At 40.8% G+C, this 24,543-nt stretch overlaps 1 protein-coding gene and 1 non-coding gene across 2 annotated transcripts in view; both read left to right on the top strand.

Moving 5' to 3' along the window:
- Positions 1-8,106: 8,106 nt before the first annotated feature.
- On the top strand, positions 8,107-8,248 carry LOC131961082 (U4 spliceosomal RNA). The gene has a single exon (XR_009389829.1). It is a non-coding gene; the product is annotated as a U4 spliceosomal RNA (small nuclear RNA).
- Positions 8,249-22,493: 14,245 nt separating this feature from the next.
- Positions 22,494-24,543, top strand: part of dok4 (docking protein 4) — a 70,659-nt gene continuing 68,609 nt past the window's right edge. Inside the window, exon 1 of the mRNA XM_059354364.1 lies at positions 22,494-22,766. The gene's annotated coding sequence lies outside the window, so the exon portion shown is untranslated. The remainder of the gene's footprint in view (positions 22,767-24,543) is intronic.

The raw sequence follows: 24,543 nt of genomic DNA, 5'->3' as shown, positions 1-24,543 counted from the left end.
AACAGCAAAGTATCTTCTCCAGGGTGTAAGCTCATTCTCACTGTTGGCTTGTGCTAAATTACACAACTATTGCTGCTGCCAGTCTGGGGTTTGCTGTTGTCTGAGCTGCTTTTTGGGTTGTGAAGGTGCAGTTTAACTTGTAGCAGCTCTCCAGTCGTTAAAAAACTTCATCAGTAATAACTGCACATTTCTTATATAAGCTGATTGTCAGTGTAAGTGATTTTCACATTAATGTTAGCCCATCACATCTTCATTCAGGCCAAGGATTTTCAACCTGTCAGAGTGAGCCACAACCATGAGCCCCGGCAACTGCATGTCATTTGGTTTCAGTAATTTTGTTATTCAAGGAAACTGCCATTGTTCAAACAGCTTTGTGTTGTTGCAGTGTTGGTTATTGTTGCAGATGAACAATTTTTCTCATTCCCTCCATGTTGTCTGAACACAGAGCTCCCCGATTCAGGCTGAAGGCATCTTCAGGTGGACATTTGCTAGCTTAAAGCAGACCTTGGCTAGCACATGAGCAGGGAGCTTTGGTCAGCGTTGAGGTTTCATCTGTACTTCCTACACAGTGGTGAGGCAAAGCTGGTTGAAAATCATTAAGGTTTCTTTTAACATATTTTGTCAACTTCCCACTGGAACAATAAGGGAGAAAGCAGGTTTTCTGCATCACTGTCTAATCACTGTCCACTCTAATGGATAAGTTATCATGACTTTGAGTCCTGGGCACAGATTCACAAAGGGCCTTTACCCAGGACCTTAAATGACAGAATGTTGAGAATTATCTTTGTCATCAGCTTTTACAGTAATTGTTGACATTTACTCATGCATGTCAAGAAATGGATACTGTACCATAGTCCAGAATTGTTTAAGTACCTATTAAAAGAGATGCTCAGTCCAGTAATCAAAGACCATTAAAGAATAATATAAGTTGCCATTAACTTTGAACTTTTCCAGGACCTGAACCTTACCCTGACTCAGGTTGAGTTTCCAAACAAGATTTGAAGAGAAGTGGAGGCAGAGGCAGTGAGCAGTTTTTAAGAGGATTTATTAGGGAAGGATACAGAGGGTTGGTCGGATGTGGAGGGAAGGCCGGCGGCATGCAGTATGGATCAGGGTAATGGCAACTGAACAGACAGGTGTTGTGGTATAGATATCCAAATGCAGAGTCTATGGATAAACTGGAGAGGCAGGAGAAAAAAACACAGGAGGAGTTTTCCAGGAAAAAACACTTGAGAAAAAAAATCATAAGACAAAAGTTTCATATAACAACCTACAGAATCATTGAGAGAGTAAAGTCTGGTGCCAAGAAGAAGGGAAGCCCAGGGCCCTTGTAGTGTGGCTGCTGATGAGATGCGAGCGACAGGTGTGGACTCAGAACACTGGGAAACAGGTAAGGAAGGGAGGAGAACACATACAGGGAGACAGACGACAACCGAGCCCTGTACTACAAAGCTGGATTTGAGAGTAGACCAGGTAACTTCAGCTCTAACCCTGGATCAGTATCACAAAGGTGGTTCTCTTTTAATCTGGCTAGATCACCATGGTCGGGACCAGGTTATGTTCTCGATAAGAGATAAGTATCTATAAAAGCACCGCCTACTAACCAATCAATTTTCTTGGAAAATGGCATCAACATTTTGGGAACGTTGTTGCGCGGATAGTGCGAGGGTCTCTGAGGAGGGCGAGAGTTTTTCGAGGCCGGCAAAACCCGTTAGAAACCCAGAAGAATATGTATATGAGATATACAGATTCTCAGTGGGGATAATAAGATATAAATGTAAACGTATTGAGTCGTCATGTTACATTTATGTCAACAAAGGGAGCTGTGCAGTTACTGTAGAGTTACTGTATGTAACATAGCTGCAGGTACAGTAGAGAAGATTATTTTATTAATCCCACAATGGGGAAATTCAACCTCTGAATTTAACCCATCCTTTTTTACACACAAGTGAACATACCATGCAAGGAGCAGTGGGCAGCACATTACTGCGGGGAGCTGTGCAGGGGGGTTTGGTGCCTTGCTCAAGGGCGCTTCAGTCCTTGACCTGTCAGTACCGGGATTCAAACCATCGACTCTCCAGTTACAAGCCCGATTCCTAACCTCTAGGCCACGGACTGCACGGAGAGTTACTGTATGTAACATAGCTGCAGGTACAGTAGAGTTACTGTGCGTATCGCTGTAGCAGTCAGCTGATGGGTGTGGTTGTTATTTTCTGCCAAAATTAATAGCATGCCTTATTTAGAGCAACAGTATTGCTTTTAGCTGTAATAATATCTAATATTTTTCATAGAAGTGGGCGGAATGTGATTGTTTTTTCTGGTAGTCGAGTCAAATTGACACTCCCAATGCCCCTTTATGTGAACGCACACAGAGCCTGAAGAGGAAAGGGTTAACTCAGAAAGTTGATAACCACCTTTTTGATACCAGTTATCCATGACTATGGTTGTTAGGCTGAGTGAAGCAAGATCACGAGGAGATATCCTGGGTATGTTGAATACGAGAATAAGAATGTGTAATGTTGAATAAGAATGTTATACTTCGTAGTACAGGGCTCCGGTCTAAATGACTGAAACCGTAACCACTCTGTCCCTTTACCTGGACCTGGATGTGCCTGCTTACATGCTTTCCTGCCTACCTGAATCTGAACCTGCCTGCCTGTAAGCTTTTATCCAACTCCTCATTTAAAATAAACCAGGTTAATCCTGCTATCATTATGTTAGTTTGTTTGGCAATGCAGTCAAACAAAAGAGCATAGCAGCAACACAGAACATTGTCCTAATAGTTGTTGTCACAATAATAAACGTATGATTAGTACTCTATTGCCAATGCAAAATAAATGAAATGTCATTATCTTGGTTTTAGTGTGATTTACCTTTTTAACCCTGTTTTAAGATACTTCTTAAATTCTGGAGCAAATCAAACCGCAGGGGAAACAAGTAGTTTGTAGAGGGGGAAAAAAACGTCCACTCTCCTGCTCAGCTGAGTGACGCTTTGGTGTGAATTGGTTCTCTGCTTCCACTCTTCATTTATTCACCCTCAATCTCGTGGTCCAACAAATGCAGCAGATGGTCAGCCAACTGTTTGGATAAAGGGAAGAAATTCATGAAGAAAAACAAAAAGATTAATTTTCAGAGTCAAGTAATTTTTTTTATATGGCTCAATATCAGAAAAAAACATATTCCCCTCAATGGGCTTTACAGTCTGTATAGAATAAGACACAGTCTGTCCTCAGACCCAGGATGGAGAATTGTCTCTAAGTCTTTGGAGAATTTGCCAGTAATACATTTTATTCCATTCCCAGGTAGGATTTTCCATCTAAAAACATCTATTCATGTACTGGGAGAGAAATGTGAGGATTAGAAGATGCTGAATCAGTTTTCTGCTCCTGTGGTGTTGTGGACAGAATGATGTCTGTGTGGCTTTGCTGTTTTATCAGCCACTTGTGCTTACACTGCAAAACTGTACATTTTACAGTACTGTACACCTTAAAAAAAAAACCAAAACAGTCATTATCTATTCCCCGCATGTCCAATGGAATTCTTTGAAGTAGTAAGGACCAATAAAACCAGTGAGTTTAAACCCATTAGTCTATCTTCCATCCAAACTATTGAAGTTAAGAGGGCCATCGTCTCGCAGCCACAAAACGCATAAAATATCCATCAAATTAGTACAAACAGCTTGTGCAGCATATTTCAAGAATGATGTGTCCAAACTACTCCAACAGTCTAACTCTTAATTACCAGTAGGACCATTTCGTCATCATCAGTCTTCTGTTGTAGAGGGGCTAACAGGAACAAGTCTTTAATTTATATTAATATAAAATGTATATAGCAGTAAACAACTAGTTACTATGTAAATATATAGTGGAGTAATGGTGTCCTGACCACACTCCCTCTGTGTGTGTTTCAATCCAAGCTTCTCTATTCTTTGTTGACAACAAACAACAACAAATTGTTGAGATCTGTGTGTATCACAATGGTTGCTGATCTCCTGTGATTCAGTGGTTATCAACCGTAACACCATCTCAACTCCAGATCAGTCTTCGCAGTGTTGAGAGCCATCAATAAAGGGTTGGCTAATTTTTTCTGTCTCCTGTTTGGTGCTAGGCATGTAGCATTCAGACAGCTTTTAGAGCATTTTGGGTGGGAATAGGTGCTTGTTGCCTCTGAATACAATTACTGACTCCCTCTTGCACTAAGCAAAATGATAAGTAAAGACAAATATCCACATAAAGGCCAGGGTCTCTGCAGATACAGACACCACCACACACTTTTAGTGGGTCCCAAGTGATAATTGACAGGGCATAACTCTATAAATTGTTTTAAGTAAATTCCTGCAAAGTATACCATTAAAGAACATATACCTCTCTCTCTGCACTGTGGTTGGTGTTAGAGTGTGAACAAGGCCCCTTTGCAAGCAAGCTAACTAGCCAGCTGTTAATAGTTAATAAAAACACTCCAGTTACCGTATACGAAAGAACATTACTACACCAGATGAATGACAACTGTGTTCGAATAATTTTCTTTAATCTGTGTATCTTGAAAGTGTATCAGAATTAGTCAGTTTACTAACTAGCCATCCATCCACTAGTTGGCTAACAACCCTAAGTCCACCATGCTTCCATGTTATATTAGTTGAGTGTGAAAATAAACCCAGCAGCAGATTCGTCTAACAAGCCTGGAATTCTTCCTGGATGAGAGTGGAGGGGAGCTCCTAGGATGGATGGATGGTTCGTCAGATTGCTGTCTTTTTCGTCTATGGATGCACTGACCACTCACACAGTCAAAATCACAGTCACCCAAAATATAATATTAATTTTAGTTTTTTTCACAATTCAAATATATATATTTTTGGATAGCAGTTGGAAAACAAAACATGACACTGTAGTTTCCCAATTTAACAAAATTTCCACCAAGTGAATTGATTTAATGAGGCATTCCAGCGATTTTCCACATCACAGTATGTTTTCAGATATTGTAGTTCTTAGTGTATGTGACAAAAGATGTGTAAGGCCCTTTGTGTCTTGAGAGGTAGCTGTGTGCAATCTGATAAATGTCTTGTAAGAGCCTTGTAAGCGCTCCCACCTGCCTGTCACCTCAAACTGTCTGAGCAGAAAAATAACAGGACTCTCCCTGGATGCCAAAATAACTTGGGATGGGCTGTGCAAGCTTTCAATAATGAAGAATGATTAAGACAAATTAGGTGTTTTTCCCCAGAGCAGACAGTAATACAGTGAGGATTGAACATTATGAGCACTGAAGGTCATATTTTTTTTTACCATTTAACCTGCATGTATTTATTAACTAAAGGATCCCTGAACAACCAGCATTTACTGTGAATGTAAAGAGTGAGGGAAGAATAATATTGGAGGGAGGGAGGAGGTGGCAGACCAGTGAATGTGTGGAGAAAAGAATTGACAGAATAAACAAATATTGCATACACAATTAATCTCTTGGTGGATTGAATTGGCATGGCTGCTGATATAAATGGGATTGATATCCAACAGTGCTCCTGCAATCTATAGCTCTCTGCTTTCCATTTACAAAAGCCCAAGCTAGGCAACTTTGCCCTAAATGAGGCAATGTGGAGATGGAAAATGAAACTGAATTTGTGCAGTTTATTTTATTTGCCTTTCTCCAGTCTTGCTGGCTGGCTATGAAGTGTGAGCTGATGTGTTTGCACCAGAATGCTTCCCTGCATGTTCATGAAAGCTGGCTGTGGTGGAAAGTAATTTCTGGGACTCACCAATCTGAAGAACTGACAATGGGCCTCGTGCATGAATGATTACGCACAGATTTGATCTTAAATGGTGCATACAAGCAATTAAATAACTTTTGTGGCATTCATCAATACTGTCTTGCTTTGCGTTTGTCTTAACAGCTTTTTTGCTGTGAAACATTAATAATGTGATTGACCCACGATTAGTGGGCCGGGTATATGGGGGGGACCTCAATACTGTAGCTCCATCAGTGGATCACTACCTAATTTGCATAATTTACCATGTGCATGTACTTGTAATGGACTCTGTAGGAGAGAGGAATAACGTCCTGGGAAAGACAGAGAGAAAGTAAAATAGACCATAAATATATTTAGAACTGTAAATGCACTGTCTTTTGTCACAATTTCAACCCTCCTCCTTTATCCGGCCTCGGGACCAGCAAAAGTGACCCAAAAGAGACACTGACTGCAAGCCAGCCAGCGGCGACTTCGCGCATGCGCGATTTGCAGACTGGACGCTAAGGGGTTAACACCCTCTTTGGCTCTGTGACTGCAGAGAGACTCCTGCGGGAGGACTGCACCACTTGTGAGTGCTTTGGGAAGAGGGATGGGCTGCTGGCAGCCCCTGCTGCTCATTAAGAAGAGTAAGAATGAGTCTCCAAAAGTCTCCAGTAACACCAGAAAAAGTTGCTAGATTTGTTGCTGGTCGCTTTTTTGAAAAGTAGTTGCTAGGGGGATCTGTGGATGTAGTGACCGTGACTTCACCCGTTGGTTTGTGGATTGCTCGTTTCAAGCATCGAGTTCAGTATTACACTAGTCGTCATCTTTCTTTTAGTATGTCACCATCTTGGTTTCGTAAACTGGGAGCAGACCATATTTGGACTGTGGAGAAGCGAGAGGTTGATCTGACTGACAACCGAGGACACTGCACTACACGCCTTACTACAGAAATCATGTTAGCATTAACTGTAGCATTAACTGGGATGCTAATTTTGGCAAAAAACATAAACAAAATGTAGTTACCTGAAAAAATGAACAGTGACTCCTTGGAGTGTCCATTAGCACAACCAAGCGCTGAAAAAAGTGAAAAGGGTGAAGTTATGAGAGGAAACCAGATCAGTGGTGTAGTCTAGTTTTTTGTAGTGGGTATACTGTCTATACTCGTACTCACCCATCCCAGAACAAAACATCTTACAACAACAACCATCTTGAAGCAACACCTCATAAGCACCATCACATCCTTGTGTCTGATGCTGCCTCCTAACATGTTGATAACATGCCTAATCTTTCAGAATGCTCTCAAGATTTATACTGTAGGCTATGCATTACTGAATGTGATTCTGATGGTTTTTTTGGTTCATGAAGAAAAAACGCTGCAATTTTCAAAGCGGTCATGTGACCTCTGATGTCATGCTATCTGAATGAAAATAGCCTCGCTGTCTTCCCACAAGTTTCCTCTTTACATACATGCATTTATGCTGATATAATGCAGTTTAAGGCAAAAACCAAAAAGTTTTTCTCATGTAAAATTTGCGATTTCCGCCTACTGTATTTGAATATTTGTGTATACTGAGGTCCCTAAACAGGCTGAATTACATAAATGGGTATCTGGGTATCACTGGAAAGCTGAGCCTCTTGTGGATTCAGTGAGCCCAGTTTTCTTCATGTGGGATGATGTTAGTCATCACTTGTAGCCAGTTCATTGCAGTGAGGGCATTTCTTGAATCTCAACCTCACTGTATAAAATGAGATGCTGTGACCTCTAGGATAATCACAGCCTTGTGAAACTTTACAGCCATAAACTAGAGACCTAGAGCATTCAGAGTGGTGTGCAGCTTTCCAAGGTATATTGATAATAAGGGGGTTTCTCAGCAGTTTGAAGAAGAAAGTACACGTCATCCAATCACTGAAAATACAGTCTCCAAAATGACCAAAGTCTTGGCATATTGATGTTATATTCTGGAGGGTTTTCCTGACGATTTTTATCCATGAATAAAATTGCTTTATTGAGTAGCAAATGTATGTAAATGGTATAAACCCAAAAATTGCTGCAACAATGGGACATAGTTGAACATGGAAATGGACTTCAGAAAGCCACCACTAATGTTATGAGCCTTTATACATCTTAATATATTACATTTAATTAACTAATTAAGTCATGTTTATTTGATTTTTTTTGCCACTATGTGGCATTTTTTGTTGACTGGCTATCTCCCCCTAAACATCCACTGCCCAAAACTACCAAATGGTCTTTGAATGGTAAGAGGTTATCAGAGCAAAAGGTCTAGTGTTTTCCCATCCAGCCATGACAGTAAGGTTGGGAAGATGCACCATGTGGGTTGTGAGTGTTGGACCAGGTCCAGTTCAATCTTGTAGAGGCTATGGGCATCTTTTTGCAGAGGCAATTTCATGGTCTATGAAGTTCTACTGAGATGTGATTATTGCTGGTTGGAAATTTCACCCAATACCCTGTCAAGATGACTTTAAATATCAGTGAGCTGTGGCAATTTTTGTTTGTCTGAAAGGAGACTTTACATTTTGTGATAATGGGAACCCCCTGGTTCCTTGGTAGTCTGGCTCTCTCTCTTGTTGTTGCTTTATCATTTAAACATCCAGCCAAACTAAAGCTTTTTCAGGCTGTCTTAGAATTTACTGGCACAGTTAACCCATTATTTATGGTCTGACAGTGAATAAATTTGGTTATCTATTGTAATTCTTGTTCACCACAGTAGTCTCACAAAGTAGGTAATCATAAAGGTCTAATATTTTCCTATCCAGCCATGACTGCCAAGTTAGCCAGGTAAGACCATGACCTGATCTCAACATGTCTGTTGGCTCTACGTCAGTGTTTCTCAAACTTTTTCAGACCAAGGACCACTTCACCCATAGAAAAAACACTTACGGACCACCTAACTCAAAATAGCCCCAAAACAATATGCCAACTTAAACAGTTCACAATAAAACCTAAAATGACAGTTTATTAATATCATAGTACTCACTCAGTTTATTTTGTCATCTTAATGGGAAGAATGGTGCTGCTTTTTTTCCTGGGCCACGAGTGAAGCAATGTCTGGCTCCAAACTGGAGAGTTTCAGTCTCATATCATAGTCCACATTGATCCGGTTGCGCTGCTTTGTTTTCAGACCAACAAAGGAAGGAAATTCGCAGTTGAAGGCGGTTGGGAAGGGAATCAACAGTTTCAGAGAAGAGTCAGCCAGCTCAGGGTGCTCAGTTTGGATGTGGAGCCAAAAGTCAGTCAATCCTTTCTCCCTGAAAGTTGTCCTCAGTGTCCCATCTGATGCAATGTCCACGAGGCTGTCATCCTCTCTTGGTGAAAGTCTGTAACTGACTTGCTCGATGTGTGTTTTGTCCCCAAATGGATTTCTGATCCACTCAAAGCTTGTGTCTAATTCTGGAAAATATATTCCCAGCTGCGAGTGGAGGTCTTGCAGATGTTGAAGGATGCAACTGTGCTCCTATCCACCTCCTCTCCAGCAGTGACAAGAAAATCAGCAAGTGTCGGAAAACTTCTCGGCGATCGAGACGGGCACACCATAATTCCATCTTCAGGCGTGTGGGTTTAATTTTGTCTTGGACATTGAAGATGGTGACGGTCTTTCCTTGCAGCGCCACATTCAAAGTATTGAGAGCGCTGACAATATCAGCCAAGTATGACAACTTTGCGAGCCACTGGAAATCATGAATTCTGTCATACAGTTCATCGCTGTGATGCAGGAATAACATAACCTTGTGTCGCAGTTCAAATAGACGGGTGAGAACTTTTCCACGCAACAACCAGCGGACTTCAGTGTGGAAAAGGAGTTTTGTGTGTTTGCTCCCCATTTCTTCACACGGAGCTTTAAAAAGACGTGTGTTGAGTGCTTTACCTTTGATTTTGTTGACTATTTTCACAGATTTGTCCAGTACTGATTTTAGGCTCTGTGGCATTCTTTTCACAGCCAGTTGTTCTCTGTGGTTTCAACAGTGTGTTGCTGCTGCAGACTGTGCTACTGCGCAAACGCGCGCAACTAGTCCTATTTGCTTTTCAGTCATTGCAGTTGCACCATCACATCTTGACCAGTCCTGGTTATTTTTCATTATGAAATCATTCAGTGATTGAAAAAACCCGCTTCTCCTGTGGTGTTGGTCGGCAGGGAACGACAGAAGAGAAAGTCATCATGCACTCCACCGGCATAAATGTATCTCACAAAACACAGCAGATTTGCCTCATTCCCAATGTCAGTAGATTTATCCAACTGTAGTGAGAAGAACTGGCTTTGGCGAAAACGTGTCACCAGCTGACCTTCCACAGATTCAGCCATAGATTTGATGCGCCGCTGGACGGTGTCATTAGAAAGAGGAATCCTGTTCATTTTGTCACTGGCTTTCCCCCCAAACAATATGCTAGTCATCCCCTTTGCAGCTGGTTTAATTACATTTTCACATATTGAATGAGGTTTTCCAGCTTTAGCGATCAAGAGGGACACCTTTTATGAAGCCTCAGTAGCCTTCGCATTTTCTCCAGGTGCAAAAAACTATGGAACCTCTTTCGTCATATCCTGCTTGAGTTCGTCAAGTCTCCTTTCAAAAAAATCCAGTAGGTTTCCCCATGTACTCCTTGTGTTTAGTTTCCAGATGTCGCTTCAACTTTGCCAGTTTCATAGCCTCGTTAGCTAACAATTCATAGCATAAAACTGTGGTTTGGGATCTTCCTCCCCGCCCCTCCAAAAAAACCTAAACTGTATGTAGTTGCTGTGGTATTTCCGTCTCACCTTGGCTGTGGATTTTTCACGTTCATGGCGAGTTGTAGGCAGGGTCTGCTTTGACAACGTCACAGCCGTTCAACCATCATCCTGGGACTCAACAACATTTCCAGTGGAGTCAGAATTTTCATCTGCTTTTCTTTTACACGACCCGGTCCTAAGCCACTGATCAATTTCTAATTTGTTTGTGGTGGCGATGTCAGGGTATTCTGCCATGACTTTAATCCAGGACACCGGCAGAGTTGTTGTCTCGAACATACTTTTAAGGCCGCCGTCATTTGCGATCTAACGCAGTTGATCTTCTTCTTGCATAGACATGCTAGATTCACCTGGTTTGTTGACAAATGGGTCGCGGATCCATTCCTTGCCAGCTCGTGGGTCCTTTGTGGTTGGGAAGTAGCGTCCGAACTCCTTTAAAAGCAAAGACAGGTGATCGTGCACCAGCTGGGAGAATGAAGGCTCAGGCTCAGTCTCACCCAAAATCCCCGCTAATGTTTGAAACATGTCCAATATGCCTCTGTTCACGCGCCGTCCCCATAAATCCAATTTGGCTTTAAATGCAGCTACTTTATCTGCCAACTTGAAGACAGTTGTCATTTTTCCTTGAAGTGACAGATTGAGTTCATTGTGCAGGTTAAATATGTCGCACAGGTAAGCCAGTTTTGCGATCCATTCCTCGTCACTGAAATGTGCTGCCAGCGGTGACTTCTTTTCTGAGAGAAATCTTTGCAGCGGCTCTCGTAATTCAAACACTCTAGCCAGCGTTTTCCCTCTGGATAACCATCTTATTTCTGTGTATAAGATAAGGCGTCTGTGAATGATACAATGTGTAGATTCACACTCAGGTGCAACCTCCTTAATCCAAGCAGTTAAACCAGACAGCCGTCCGGTCATGGCAGAAGCTCCTTCTGTGCATATGCCGACACAAAAGGCCCATTCCAGTTTTCCTGACATATAACCATCTAGCGACTTGAACAGTTCTGCGGCTGTGGTGTTGGTTGCTAACGACAGTGCACATAACATGTTCTCATTCACATCCTCCTGATAAAGATATCGCACATAAACAGGTAGTATTGCCTTGTTGTCAACATCTGTAGATTCGTCATTCTGGAGGGCATACCACGGTGATTTTTTAATCCTCTCCAACAATTATGTCTCAATGTCTTCGGCTATTTTCTCAATGCGCCGAGTCACAGTGCTAGCCGACAGAGGCACCTGTGCTATCTTTGTAACAGCAGCTTCTCCTAGAAGTTCACGGTAAATGTCTTTAGCGGAAGGCAAGATCAATTCTTCACCAATAGTGAATGGCTTTTTAGCCTTAGCAATACGTTTAGCCACCAAGTATGATGCTCTCAGTGCATTCGCATTTACTGATGTGGTGGCCCTCAGTAATTTCTTCTGTCCCTCATGTTCCTGTTTTTTTCTTTCAAAATAATCCAGGGGTTTGTCTTTTAATCCAGGGTGCCTGGTCTCCAAGTGGCGAAGCAGTTTTGAAGGCTTCATTGCCTCATTAGCAAGCCGGTCGCTGCATATTATGCAGAGCGGGCATGGTATGTGCGAATCACCTGCCGCTATAAATCCGTATTTCAAATAGGACTCCTGGTATTGTCTGTTAAAAGCCTTCTTTTTCTTAGAAGTCGTAGGCTCTTCTGTCTCTTCACTGGGCCTTTTCCCCTTTGCAAAGAAACTCTCCAAAGACATCTGTTTCTTACTCATTTTGCTAGTTTGTGGGTTACATTTTCGCGCCCAGGTGACCGGAAATCCAGTCATTTTTCAAAATGAAAGGTTTTTTAAAATAAAAGATCGTTTATACTCAGATAATAAATAAAACGGAAATAATTAATTATTTCTTGTGTGGCCTGGTACTAATTGATCCACGGACCGGTACCGGTCCGCCGCCCGGGGGACCACTGCCCTAGACCTCTCTTCAGTACTTATGTTGACATCAGCACCATAGTTGTAGTTCTTCCGTTATAGGGTTGTGCTAGGGTTGTGAAAACATATTTCTACCCAATATATCGAATATCACACACTGTCTAATAAATAATTATACTGCATATATAATATCTATGCAAAAAAAAGACACCAATGTTTGTTTAATGACGATATTTTAACTAAAGGAGAGCAGCCCACGGCACTTACAGTGGAGCGCGCCTCAATGAGATCGCACCACACATCTGGTAGATTACAAAATAAAACAGCGAACAAACGTAGATCATAACTCGTAGATCATAATGTCACTTTGTCAACATTAGTGTCTCCCGCTGCAACAGAATAATATGTTGATCAGCAAATCAACCTCAGACACAAGGCATGTAATGGCCGAAGGTTTGATCCGTTAAATACACAGAGGATCAGGAAGATTTCAAAATAAAACACAATGGATCGTGTTTTTCTGGCGAGATCTTTGCGACAACGAGATTATGTACATTCACTGAGTGAATATTTAGAGAATAAAACATATATTTCTCATATATTTTGAGTTAAGCGCGTCCGTGGCTATTTCACGGATTCCTGTGAGACCAGGTTGTCACCAGACAAATCCAGAACTACATGAATACAGACTGCCAGGGGTGAGTGGAAAAGCAACCTGGTCTCACAGAAATCCGTGAAATAGCCACGGATTTTCTTAACTCAAAATCCGTGGAATAAAATTTTTTTTTTTCACATCTTGCACTCAGAGCACTCAAAGGGCTGTGGGAATCTAAGTCTGTTAGGGCAGATTTCCAAGGTTTGAAAAAAATAAAACTTTGTCATAGAGCTAAACCAAATACATCACCGGAAAGGTCTTGGCCTGGAGAGTAACATGTATCAATTTCAAGGTTCTATAATATTCTTGCTTTGAGATATTGACCTTTGAACCTTAACCCTGGGTCATATTTAAATGATTATAACTAAGAGACAAAAAGGGTTACAGACATGAGACCTACTGTTATAGAAAGGTGTTGACATGGACTATAATGTGAGCATAGTCACTAAGGGGTGGGAGTGGGGGGGCTTTAGGATATGCTGAAAAAATAACAAATCCCCCATTGAACAAGACAATATTTAAATTCTGATGCCAAAAATGTGATTGACATCCCCTCAAACCCCTGGAAAGTCACTAATTAAGTATTTCCAACTTCCAATTTTAGGGGAAACCCTGTTTTATTAAAAAAACTACAACTCCCTAGACCTCTCGTTTTGTAGTTCTTCCGTATTAGGGTTGTGAAAACCTATTTCTACCCAATATATCGAATATCACACACTGTCTAATAAATAATTATACTGTATGTATATTATCTATGCAAAAAAAAGACAACAATGTTTGTTTAATGAAGATATTTTAACTAAAACAGGAGAGCAGAGTCCGGACCATTTACAGTGAAGCGCGATTCAATGAGATCGCACAGCACATCCGGGAGGATCGGACCACATCCGGTAGATTACAAAATAAAACAGATTTCAAAATAAAACACAGCGGATCGTCTTTTTCTGGCGAGATCTTCGCCACAAAGTGATTATGTACATTCACTGAGTGAATATTTAGAAAATAAAACATATTCCTCGCTAGAAATGTAATCAAAATCCATTTTCATGCAGAAACAGTCAAAGTATTGATTTTTTCACTAAAAATTAGATAACTGTCCGCCATGTTTTTCGTTCCCACCGCCGGAACCTTGAAAGTCACGTGACTTGGACACAAACCAATAGGAAAAAATACCAGGTTGGGATATGACTGTCATTAACTTGCATTGTAGCGAAATCCATGTCAATTTCACGGAATTATTATTATTATTATTACAACTGTTTTGCTCAAGTTAAGATATTTACCTTGAGACATCTTTTCCTCACTAGTGAGGATCTCTCTACTAACTTTGCAATTGATCAAGCAGTGTCTAACTTCACCTTCAGTCTGAACACTTAATATTAACCAATCCCTCTATACAACCAGCACAGTATCCCTAGGAAACATGTCCATATTGGACGATTCTGCCCAGTACAATTTACATCCAGTGTCAACGTTCAGTGCCACGGCAGTAGTTTGTCCCATATACAGTATGCAGCAAGGAGGATGGTAAGGATGTGAGTCTAGGTTGGGTATGTTGCAGGTTTCATGTAGAAAACATGGATTTGTATGAACCGCATACCCATAGTTAATTTTCAGTTTTTCATTCACTATCACCATCTATCTCCCCAACTTTGACCATACAGTTGTTCCCATGTGCATACATTTTAGAAATTGACAATTTAAAAATGTTGCAGAAATAAAGTTACTAAAAAAAGTAAGAACTAAGATGTCTGTGGTTTGCAGAGTCATCCAGTGATGGATCAAGTATTAAGATCCTTTAAGTAAAAATAATATTTTACAAGTAAAAGTCCTGCATTGAAAAGTTAACTTACAAGTATTTTTTGGCAAAATAAAGTAAGTATTCATAAAGCAGAGTAAAGTGACCTTTATGAGTATAAAAGTATATATTACAGTGGTCCATATCATGATTAATATATCTTAATATGTAGGATAATTTTTTCAGTTATTGGTTAAGGAGGAAGCATTGTAACTACTTTTCTGTTTTGTAGTTTAAGCCACAAAAATGCATCATACTGTCTAAACTGATGGCGCTCTCTGCATGCAGTATATTATTATTTTATACTCTCCCTCTTTTGTCTCTTTTCCATATTTTGCCTTTCTTCAGCTCCTCTCCCATTTCCCTCCTTGTTTCCTCATCACATAAGTGATCATTTTGTGTTTCCTTCTAATCATTTCCATTTGACAACACACTGCACTAACACGCAAACACCGTCTGGAGAAACAACATCTTTATCCCCACAGGAAGTTGCAGTGTGTGTGTGTGTGTTAGCTCAGCAGTGTGTGAAAGATGGAGACAGAGGTGATATTTCTCCTAGACACCCTCTGCTCCAGCTCTCCAACTTCACCATATGGAGCCCATTACACCCATTTATGAACGTTCTACATCAGCTACACACACACACACACACACACACACACATGCACATACACACACACACGCACACACACTTGATGATGATACACTGGTACTCACGTGCACAAAAACAGACTGTGCTGTGATGTTTGATAGCATCACAGCATTGGTATGGAAGGAACATATGTCATGTAATAAATAAGAGAGCTTCAACATTTACCCCTGCAGTCTATTAGCTGTGTGTGTGTGTGTGTGTGTGTGTGTGTGTGCGCGCGCGTGTGTGTGAGCCCATGAGTGTGTGCATTAGTGTGTGTTGTAGAGGCCTGTCAGTACAAGTCTTAATATCTGTGTTTTGTCCCATGCACCTCACTGTGTCGGTGCTATCACACCCTTATCAGCTCACTGGCACCAAACCTCTCTGTGTCTTGAACACACACACACACACACACACACACACACACACACACACACACACACACACACACACACACACACACACACACACAAACACACACACACACACACACACACACACACACACACACACACACATACACACACACACACACACACACACACACACACAAACACTGATTCTCTATTTACGTCATAAACTGAGGCATGGTCAAACTGGCACTATCTGATACAACATTTTTATATTTGAATGTGTTTCTGGGTATTGGTTCACGCTTGAAATTGTGTGTGTAGGTTTGTGCGTGTGTACGTGTGGGAGGGTGTTTGGGGGGTTGTTTTGTCTGTTTCCTCTATATACTTGTCAGACTCTGCTGCTCTGTTGCGCTTCACTTCCTACATCTTAGGTGCCAAGGAGTCCCAATGCCAATGTGTGTGTGTGTGTGTGTGTGTGTGTGTGTGTGTGCTTGCGTGCGTGCGTGTGTGTGTAAAAGAGAGAGAGAGAGAGAGAGAGAGAGAGAGAGAGAGAGAGAGAGAGAGAGAGATAATGTCTGCTTGTGTGTGTGTGAAGTTTCCAATGTGTCATCACTACACAGTTCAACAGACGCCTGGGGACACACATGCATGCGCGCACTTGAGCGTGCATGTACACACACACACACACACACACACACACACACACAAAACCTGTATATACAATAGAGATGATGGTTTGTTATTAACCCAACTGTAACTCTTGTAATACAGCACCCCTCAATTTTAGGCAAGGCTGTTAGAAACCTGCATGTCATATTTATACGTCTTATTTCTTATGAACTTAATCCATGCAACATTTTTCAAATGTGTTACAATAGTTTACCTATGTACATGCCATATACATTGATTAATGGAGTCATGAATCTAATGCCTAACACCTGAATTAATCAAAAAGATTAAAATTAACTGTCTTTAACACAAATGACTAGCCTTTTGACTTGGAATTGAATTTGTATTCTCCCAAAGCTCCCCAAAAATGGGAAGTGAATGATATTTTAAAATTTTCCTGACAGATTATAACATACACAATGCTGAAGTCAAATAGCAACTTACTAAACATTCAGCTCAAAAATTACATCTGACTAAATGCTTTAAAAGAATCACACAATAAGACCCACCAATCAGTTTTATTTTAAATGTTTATTTCACAATAATGAATGGTGACAGTTTTAAATTTGTAAAGTGCATAGTAGTAGTTTAGGACTTAAAACACAAGTTGAGTACTTGACTTGGGACTTGGTGGTTGACAGTAGGATGTATGTGCAATAAACGTACACAGAACTGCCAGGAAAAAGATATCTACTTGACTCCCTTTTGTATAAAACAAGGACTGTGGATTAATGTATCACTTCACATTCCATATAAATTATTTCATACATACATATAGAATGTGAGTAGAATAATGAATAATACAATAATACAAACCTATTCTTTAATGAGGGTTGTTTTATGGATATATATATATGTATGTATACACTCTGGCCACTAGAGACCCAACAGTAAATATTGATATAGCAGCCCATTTTATAGGCTGACAAAGGCTTTCTGAACATGCTAGAAGGTGAAGCCGCCCCTACTAACCCAAATCTAGAGTATGAGCATGATAACTGCTGATATTCTATCCTGTGAGAGCACTGAGTGCTCTCAGTCTAACTTCATCACAGTGGCAAGCACTGCTATAACATCACGTTCGTTCAGTTAGCAGCATTTGTCACCTTTTAAAAGGCCTGTCTGGAACAAGAAATTGATGTATGACTTTTCAAAGAGACAACTACCACAACTCCACAGGGGCAGATCTGTGGCTGAACTTTGGGAGCATCAGTCAACAAACTGTCATGGCAAAAACCTGAAAAATCAAATCCTTTTCCAGACATTCATGATATTTTGTCCACCTCCTATCGGATCAGACCAACATATCATTTAAAACCTTGCCTAATTGACCTGTTGTAAAGGATGAAACCTTGATAGTGACAGACCTGAGCTGTCCACTGCACAGCAGGTGTGTACACCTTCAGCACCACCAAGCACCATGCCACCAACCTGCATTTTTCACTCATACTCTGACCTGATTGGCTGGCTAACTGATCGGCTGTCAGGGTGACTGATGGTGTTGGTGCTCATATCCAACATATCCAAGGTAACGCACTGATGCAACACCCGAAAGCTCCCCAATCAGCATTTCTCAGTGAACAGAGCGAGAAGGAGAGCGCTGTGTTCATCTATCATTCTGATGGTAACTGGTACAGCTCCCCTGAGTCTCACAGTTGACCCCATTCAAACCGTCTATTAGTGAAACTGTACTGTCACCACAAACGATTGATGTGTGAGCTTTTCTGACCTTCTCATGTAGGCTAATGGAACTCTATAATAACCTGCCTGGCTATTATGTGGTTAGTTCACAATGGTTGAAATGACATAAATTGTATTCTATCCTCACCAACTTCAGCAGTCATGCTTTTTCATAGTTACTTTTAGAAAAGAAAAGAAAAGAAAAGATGAACCCCTATATATACACTTACACTTTTAAGTGGACAAAATCTGAAATGAGACACTGGGCTTTTATTGGATGTCTCAAGGCAGTCATTGTTGTGTGTGTACTGAGACTTTTGTGGTGCTTTATAAAGATCCACCCTGGTTAGTAGATTTCTAACATTCATTCAATCATTATCCTTAACCGCTTATCCAAAGCCCTTACCCCGCCTCTCACCCAATTTCAACCAGCTGACATTGGGTGAGGGGCGGGGTACACCCTGGACAGGTCACTAGACTCTCACAGGGCTGACACGGAGAGACAGACAACCATTCACGCTCTCATTCACTCCTACGAACAATTTAGAGTCCCCAATTAAATCTAAGCTGCATGTCTTTGAACTGTGAGAAGAAGTCAGAGGACCAGGAGAGAACCCACGCTGACCCGTGGAGAACATACAAACTCCACACATTGCTACACATGTAAAGAAAAATAAAAATAAACAAAGGAAACAGAAATACAGTCAATGAAACACTTACTATCCAATAAAGAGAAAATGGATGTGCAGTCTCAGCAGGTTGCCTGTCAATCATACGGTAACGACAGGAAAAGGTTTGTAAGACTACACCCAGGCTACAAAGTCTGGCACACAACCCCTGTACAACCCAACTCAGTCAGCCAAATAAATGTTGACATCGTATGCTTCGGCAGACCAAAGATATGTTCGATTTTAATGTTTCTGGACCGCTGCAAATCCTTTTCATTCCCTACTTGTGACGCACTGGGTCACAGTTTTAAACATGTGGTTAACATTGTGATTTTTTTGGCCTAGAGGTTAGAGAATCGGGTTTGTAACCAGAGGCTCACCAGTTTGAATTCCAGGACTGACAAGTCAAGGACTGCCTGGTTGGGGAAATGTGCTGCCCACTGCTCCTAAGCATAGTGTGTTCATTGGTGTGTGAAGGGTTAAATGCACAGGACAAATTCACTGCTCGCTGTTTCAGTGTGTGTGTGCATAACTGAATCTTAATCTTAATCTTAATCTCTCTCTGCCGTCATATACTCGTTAGACTCATGCAGTCTATGGTTAGTCTTGTGGTCTATGTCATTAGCCAGGTGTGTCTCATACAGATGCTAAAGAGTGCCACAAAGTTTTCATATCAACCCATTTGTGATTTGCAGAAAAAATAGATAAAAAATATTTTTTTAACCTTTGGACGGAGCCAGACAAAATTCTTACCAGGTAATATCCTATTATTTAACTCAGTAAAAAACATATTTGGGTATATTTCCCCAAATAAATGATTACTTTATAAGTAACCATTACTATTTTAACAAACTTCAAGCACCAATATGTCGGATGGTTGAACAGCATCTGAAATCACTTGTAAATTAAAAAAAAAAGACAATCTGAGAATAACGTCCACACTATGATCATGTTACCTATTATTATTTTAAATGCTCCATGGAAAAAGTACTTCTGCCCCCTGCTAACGAATTACTTAAAAATGTTGTTAGATTGGCAGATATTCTATCCATGTTTTCTTGATCTTGTCTGAATGTACTTTTCTTTGTTTCTATTGGTTGCATTATTTTATGCAACATGGCTTTAATCACACATTAGTTTATTGTGATTTATTTATAACTGAGAGCTTAACATTTGATTTGCTGCTGATCAGAATATTTAAATATATATCACACCAGAGAAAAATATGAGAGCGAAAAGTGTGACTGTGGTTGATCGATTACCTGAGAGGCACAAAAAGTCCTGTGGTCTATGGAAGAAATATCCTATCTTTATTCAAGAGCGTAGATTTTCAGTTTGCGAGCTTGATTTTATTCCTTTTCAGTGAAGCGGCTCCTTCTCGTGCTCAGCTTTATTCTCCTCTTGCTCACATTTTGTGCTCGTACTCAAATTTCTGCTGCTTTCTTTCAAAAATGTTTGCTTGAACTCACAAATTACATGCTTGTTCTCACATTTCTTCTTCTTGGACACAAAAGTCCACGAGCTCAAATCTAAAGTCTGCGCTCTCAAAACTTTTGTGCTCGCAATCAGAACAAGTCTGTTCAGACTGAAGATGTCCCGCCCCTGTGCTTATAATAGTGTGTGTTTCACCGACCAATAGGGAGACAGCTAGAGTGTGGACCAATCAAATGACGGATGCCGTGTCTTGGGTGCGTTCCTTCGCCCATTTTGAGCGCTCCTTAGGGGCGGGTAGTATATCGTCTGTTTGTAAAACTGCTTCTCTCTTAAAATTCACCAATTTACCATATTAGCCAGCTATTTGAATCATCACCTATTTAAGACGCAGCATATTTATGTATAATTAATCTTAAGTAATCCTAAAAAGAGTTATCTCAGATTTTTTCAAATTTTATATTAGCGGGATATATTTCATATAGTATAAATACTCCGTGTGGCATAGCAACATTACCATTGTCCAATGAATAAACGCATAGCTAGTTAATGCATTTTAACATTCTCTTGCTGCATGTCATATTATAATTTTTAATTTTAACTTTTACAGTTATAGAATCCGTGTAACCAGCGTGATTAAAAATGTATCAAAAATATGCTATGAACATTTGTGCTTGTAGCCTAATGCAGTGTATTTCCTTCATCTAATTGTAAAGGTCTCTTTCTCTGGTTCGTAATTTGGAAGCCCAGAGAAAACACACACGGGAGAAAAAGTCTGGTCTCAATGCAGGCCTTTTATTAGGTCACAGGTAAAGTTTTGCAGCGCTGGACTCAGAGCCATCTAGCCTAAACAAGATAACATATTGTGAGAACACACTGTCTCATGCCTGTCTGTGAACAACAGACACAGCTACAGTGAAGAAAAACACATTGGCTACGTGTCTTCTTATATTTTTCTAATATAACATACTACTAATTTGTAAGCCTATTTACTTTAATGCCTAGTTATTTATTAAGATAACTCTTTTTAGGATTATTTAAGATTAATTATACATAAATATGCTGGTGTCTTAAATAGGTGACGATTCAAACAGCTGGCTAATATGGTAAATTGGTGAATTTTAAGAGAGAAGCAGTTTTACAAACAGACGATATACTACCCGCCCCTAAGGAGCGCTCAAAATGGGCGAAGGAACGCACCCAAGACACGGCATCCGTCATTTGATTGGTCCACACTCTAGCTGTCTCCCTATTGGTCGGTGAAACACACTATTATAATCACAGGGGCGGGACATCTTCAGTCTGAGCAGTTACCTCAACCTGAGGGGACGTGCTTGTTCTGAATGCTAGCACAAAAGTTTTGAGAGCGCAAAACTTTAGATTTGAGCGTGCAGACTTCAGATCTGATCACAGGACATTTTTGAGTGCGAGCGAAATGTTTGTGTCCAAGAAGAAGAAATGTGAGCACAAGCATGTGATTTTTGAGAAATCTGAGTGCGAACAGAAAATGTGAGCATGAGGAGAATAAATCTGAGCACAAGCAGGAGCTGTTTCACTGAAAAGGAATAAAATCAAGCTCTCAAACTGAAAATCTACGCTCTTGAATAAAGATAGGATATTGGATGGGCAACTGGAGGCCTGGGGGCCTCATACGGCCCGCACCGTCATTTGAAATGGCCCTCAGTACAACTACATGCATTTGAGCATGAAACTTAAAAGTGCAGTGTAAAAATGCACAAAATTACTTCTTGCAATTAATGTTGGTCTGCTGTTCTTGCACTAAAAAAAAAAAGAAATCACATGAAGTGGCTATTTTTTATTCGCTTCAAACCTTTTGTATTCCTATTTATATTGTTATACATGCATTTGAGCATGAAATATGTTAAGTTACTGCACTGTAAAAATATTTAAAATGGCAGTTTCATCATATCTGGTTAAGTGCACGGTCCTATATGTGGCCCTGTGGTAGTGTCCATGAAAAATTGTGGCCCCCTCCAGCATTTAAATTGCCCATCCCTGCCATAGACGGTTGTCACAAGCGGTTTCCATAAGAATAAGGTGTTGAGCTGTTTTGGACTGAGGCTTTTCCCTGAGTATTACGGTAGGGGCGGGTCTTGTTGGAGCGTGGCTGGCCGGCTGGGCGTGTTTAGTCTTTGTGTATGTGTTGTCCTGTCAGGCTCCTGTCCGCTCCGGCACGGCACGGCACGGCTCAGCGTCGCAGACACATACATACAGAGGGAGAGAGAGAGGGGCGGTGAGCCGCATCAGCTCTGCCGCTGAGTAACGCGAAACATCCGTATGTCAACAGACAGCTGCCAGCGTTTATGCCCGCGGTCCGGTTGGATTAACTGTGGCGTCTGCTGCAGCTGAAGGAGGTAGAGTAGAGCTGGCAGAGCCACTGCAGCAGGAAGGTCAGGAGCCGAGGATTGAGTCAGCGGAGGCAGGAGGCACAGGGACCCCGTCCGGACACCGGGACCCCGCCCGGCTGCGCTGGAGCTCACCGACGGTCACAGCTGTCAGCCAGGTAACATGCACGGAGGGCTGGAGACTCAGCTCACGGTGACCCTTTGAAGGTTTTGACAGTCTACCGCTGTGGAGCTGCCACTTACTCCTCATTTATATTTGTTCATTCATAAATGATAAGCAGCTATTTATCTATTTATTGCTGTAATACTCACGAAAGTTTCCAGGCATCCTACACTCACTTATGGACACGTCACACCTCATCACACTTAATTTTATATCAGTTGCTATGAAAATATTATTGTCTATTTTATTATAAAAAGTAATATATATATATATATATATATATATATATATATACACAAAAGCTTTTGTTTTTAGAAACACTGGACCAGTATTTTGATGTGGTAATTATTATCATCAAAGACCTTTTTTGGCAATAATGCCCGATAAATAAGGAATCAAATCAGTTAAATAAGTAGATTAACTGATGATCTGAGTGACAGAATATTAAACAGCAAACATTCTGAGTTATGTTTTAATTAATATTAAAAAAGATAACTTTAAGTCCTGAGCTGAAGTCATTTAACTTTTAATAGACCAAAACAAAATTGATTAATGGAGAAAATGATTTGCAATTAAACATTAATAAAATAATAAAGTAATTTTAGTACCATATAAAAACAACAACAACAAACAAACTTAAAAAAACATTTTTTTTGTTGAAAAGCAGCCTTCACCTCGAGACAGTCTTTCCTGTACTTCCATAATACAGACTTATTTTAGAAATTATGTTAGCATCTATCAAAAGTTATTCCAAAGTCAGCCTCCAATTGTTTGCATTGTCATTCAAACTTCATGCCTGTTATTGTTAAGTTGATCCTTTTAATGATTATGCATCGAGTTCAGGTAGCGACCTCCCATCTCTTTAACTGTCTCGGGGGGAAATGATGCTGTAGCAACGACACCTCTGTGACTTCCATCCCTCCCTAGGCAATTCATTAAAAGCAGCCTGAGTCCATTTGTTTGGTTGTCACTGAACAAATTCATCATTAGTAGTTGGTTTAGTTGGCCTAGGGTACAGAATAGTGAGTGAATTGCAACCTTGACACACTTATTTTGTATTTTCTGTCACTTTATGGTAGTAAAGTATAATTCCTAAGCCCCTGAAAAGTATCACAGAGTAATGTTTTCCCAAGGCACTTCTCCCTGGCTGATAATAGAACCACTGTTGTAGTGCTGCTAATGAACCGCCGGTCTCTGTTATCTCAGCAGCCATAAAGCGATCCTGGTAATATCCTGGTAAGTGAGTTTGATAATGCTGGCGAGGAGAGGAGGGTCAGGGTGGGGAGCTGAGGGCATCCAGGGTGATGGATTAGTCCTCCACTGTTACCACTGGAGGCACATGAGGACAGTGTGTACCAGTATGGTTATGCCAGTAGAGAAGTTATGGGCATAACTGACACACACACACACACACACACACACACACACACACACACACATAACAGAGCATATCTCCTCTGCTAATGGATCAGTTGTCGCAGTTGTCGTGTGTGTAATCTATAGCACTAATGACACAAACACACACTCATGGTGCTGTCTAGTTTGTATGCACACAGAACAGTCACCAGCGTGTCCTGAATGATTTACATGCATGCTTTTACATTATTTGTATTCCGGGATGTGTGTGTGGCTCAGTCTTGGGTGAATGAGGAGAGAGGGGAATACAGTGGGGAGATGGAAGGAGGGTGGAGGAAGAGGAGGAGGAGGAGGAGGAGGAGGAGGTGGGGGTTGAGGCTGAAGGAAGGAGGGATAGTGAGAAAGAGAAGGAGGTT

This window comes from Centropristis striata, chromosome 2 (assembly GCF_030273125.1).
Source record: "Centropristis striata isolate RG_2023a ecotype Rhode Island chromosome 2, C.striata_1.0, whole genome shotgun sequence".
Classification (NCBI taxonomy): Eukaryota; Metazoa; Chordata; class Actinopteri; order Perciformes; family Serranidae; genus Centropristis; species Centropristis striata.
This window is presented reverse-complemented; position numbering and strand designations above follow the sequence as displayed.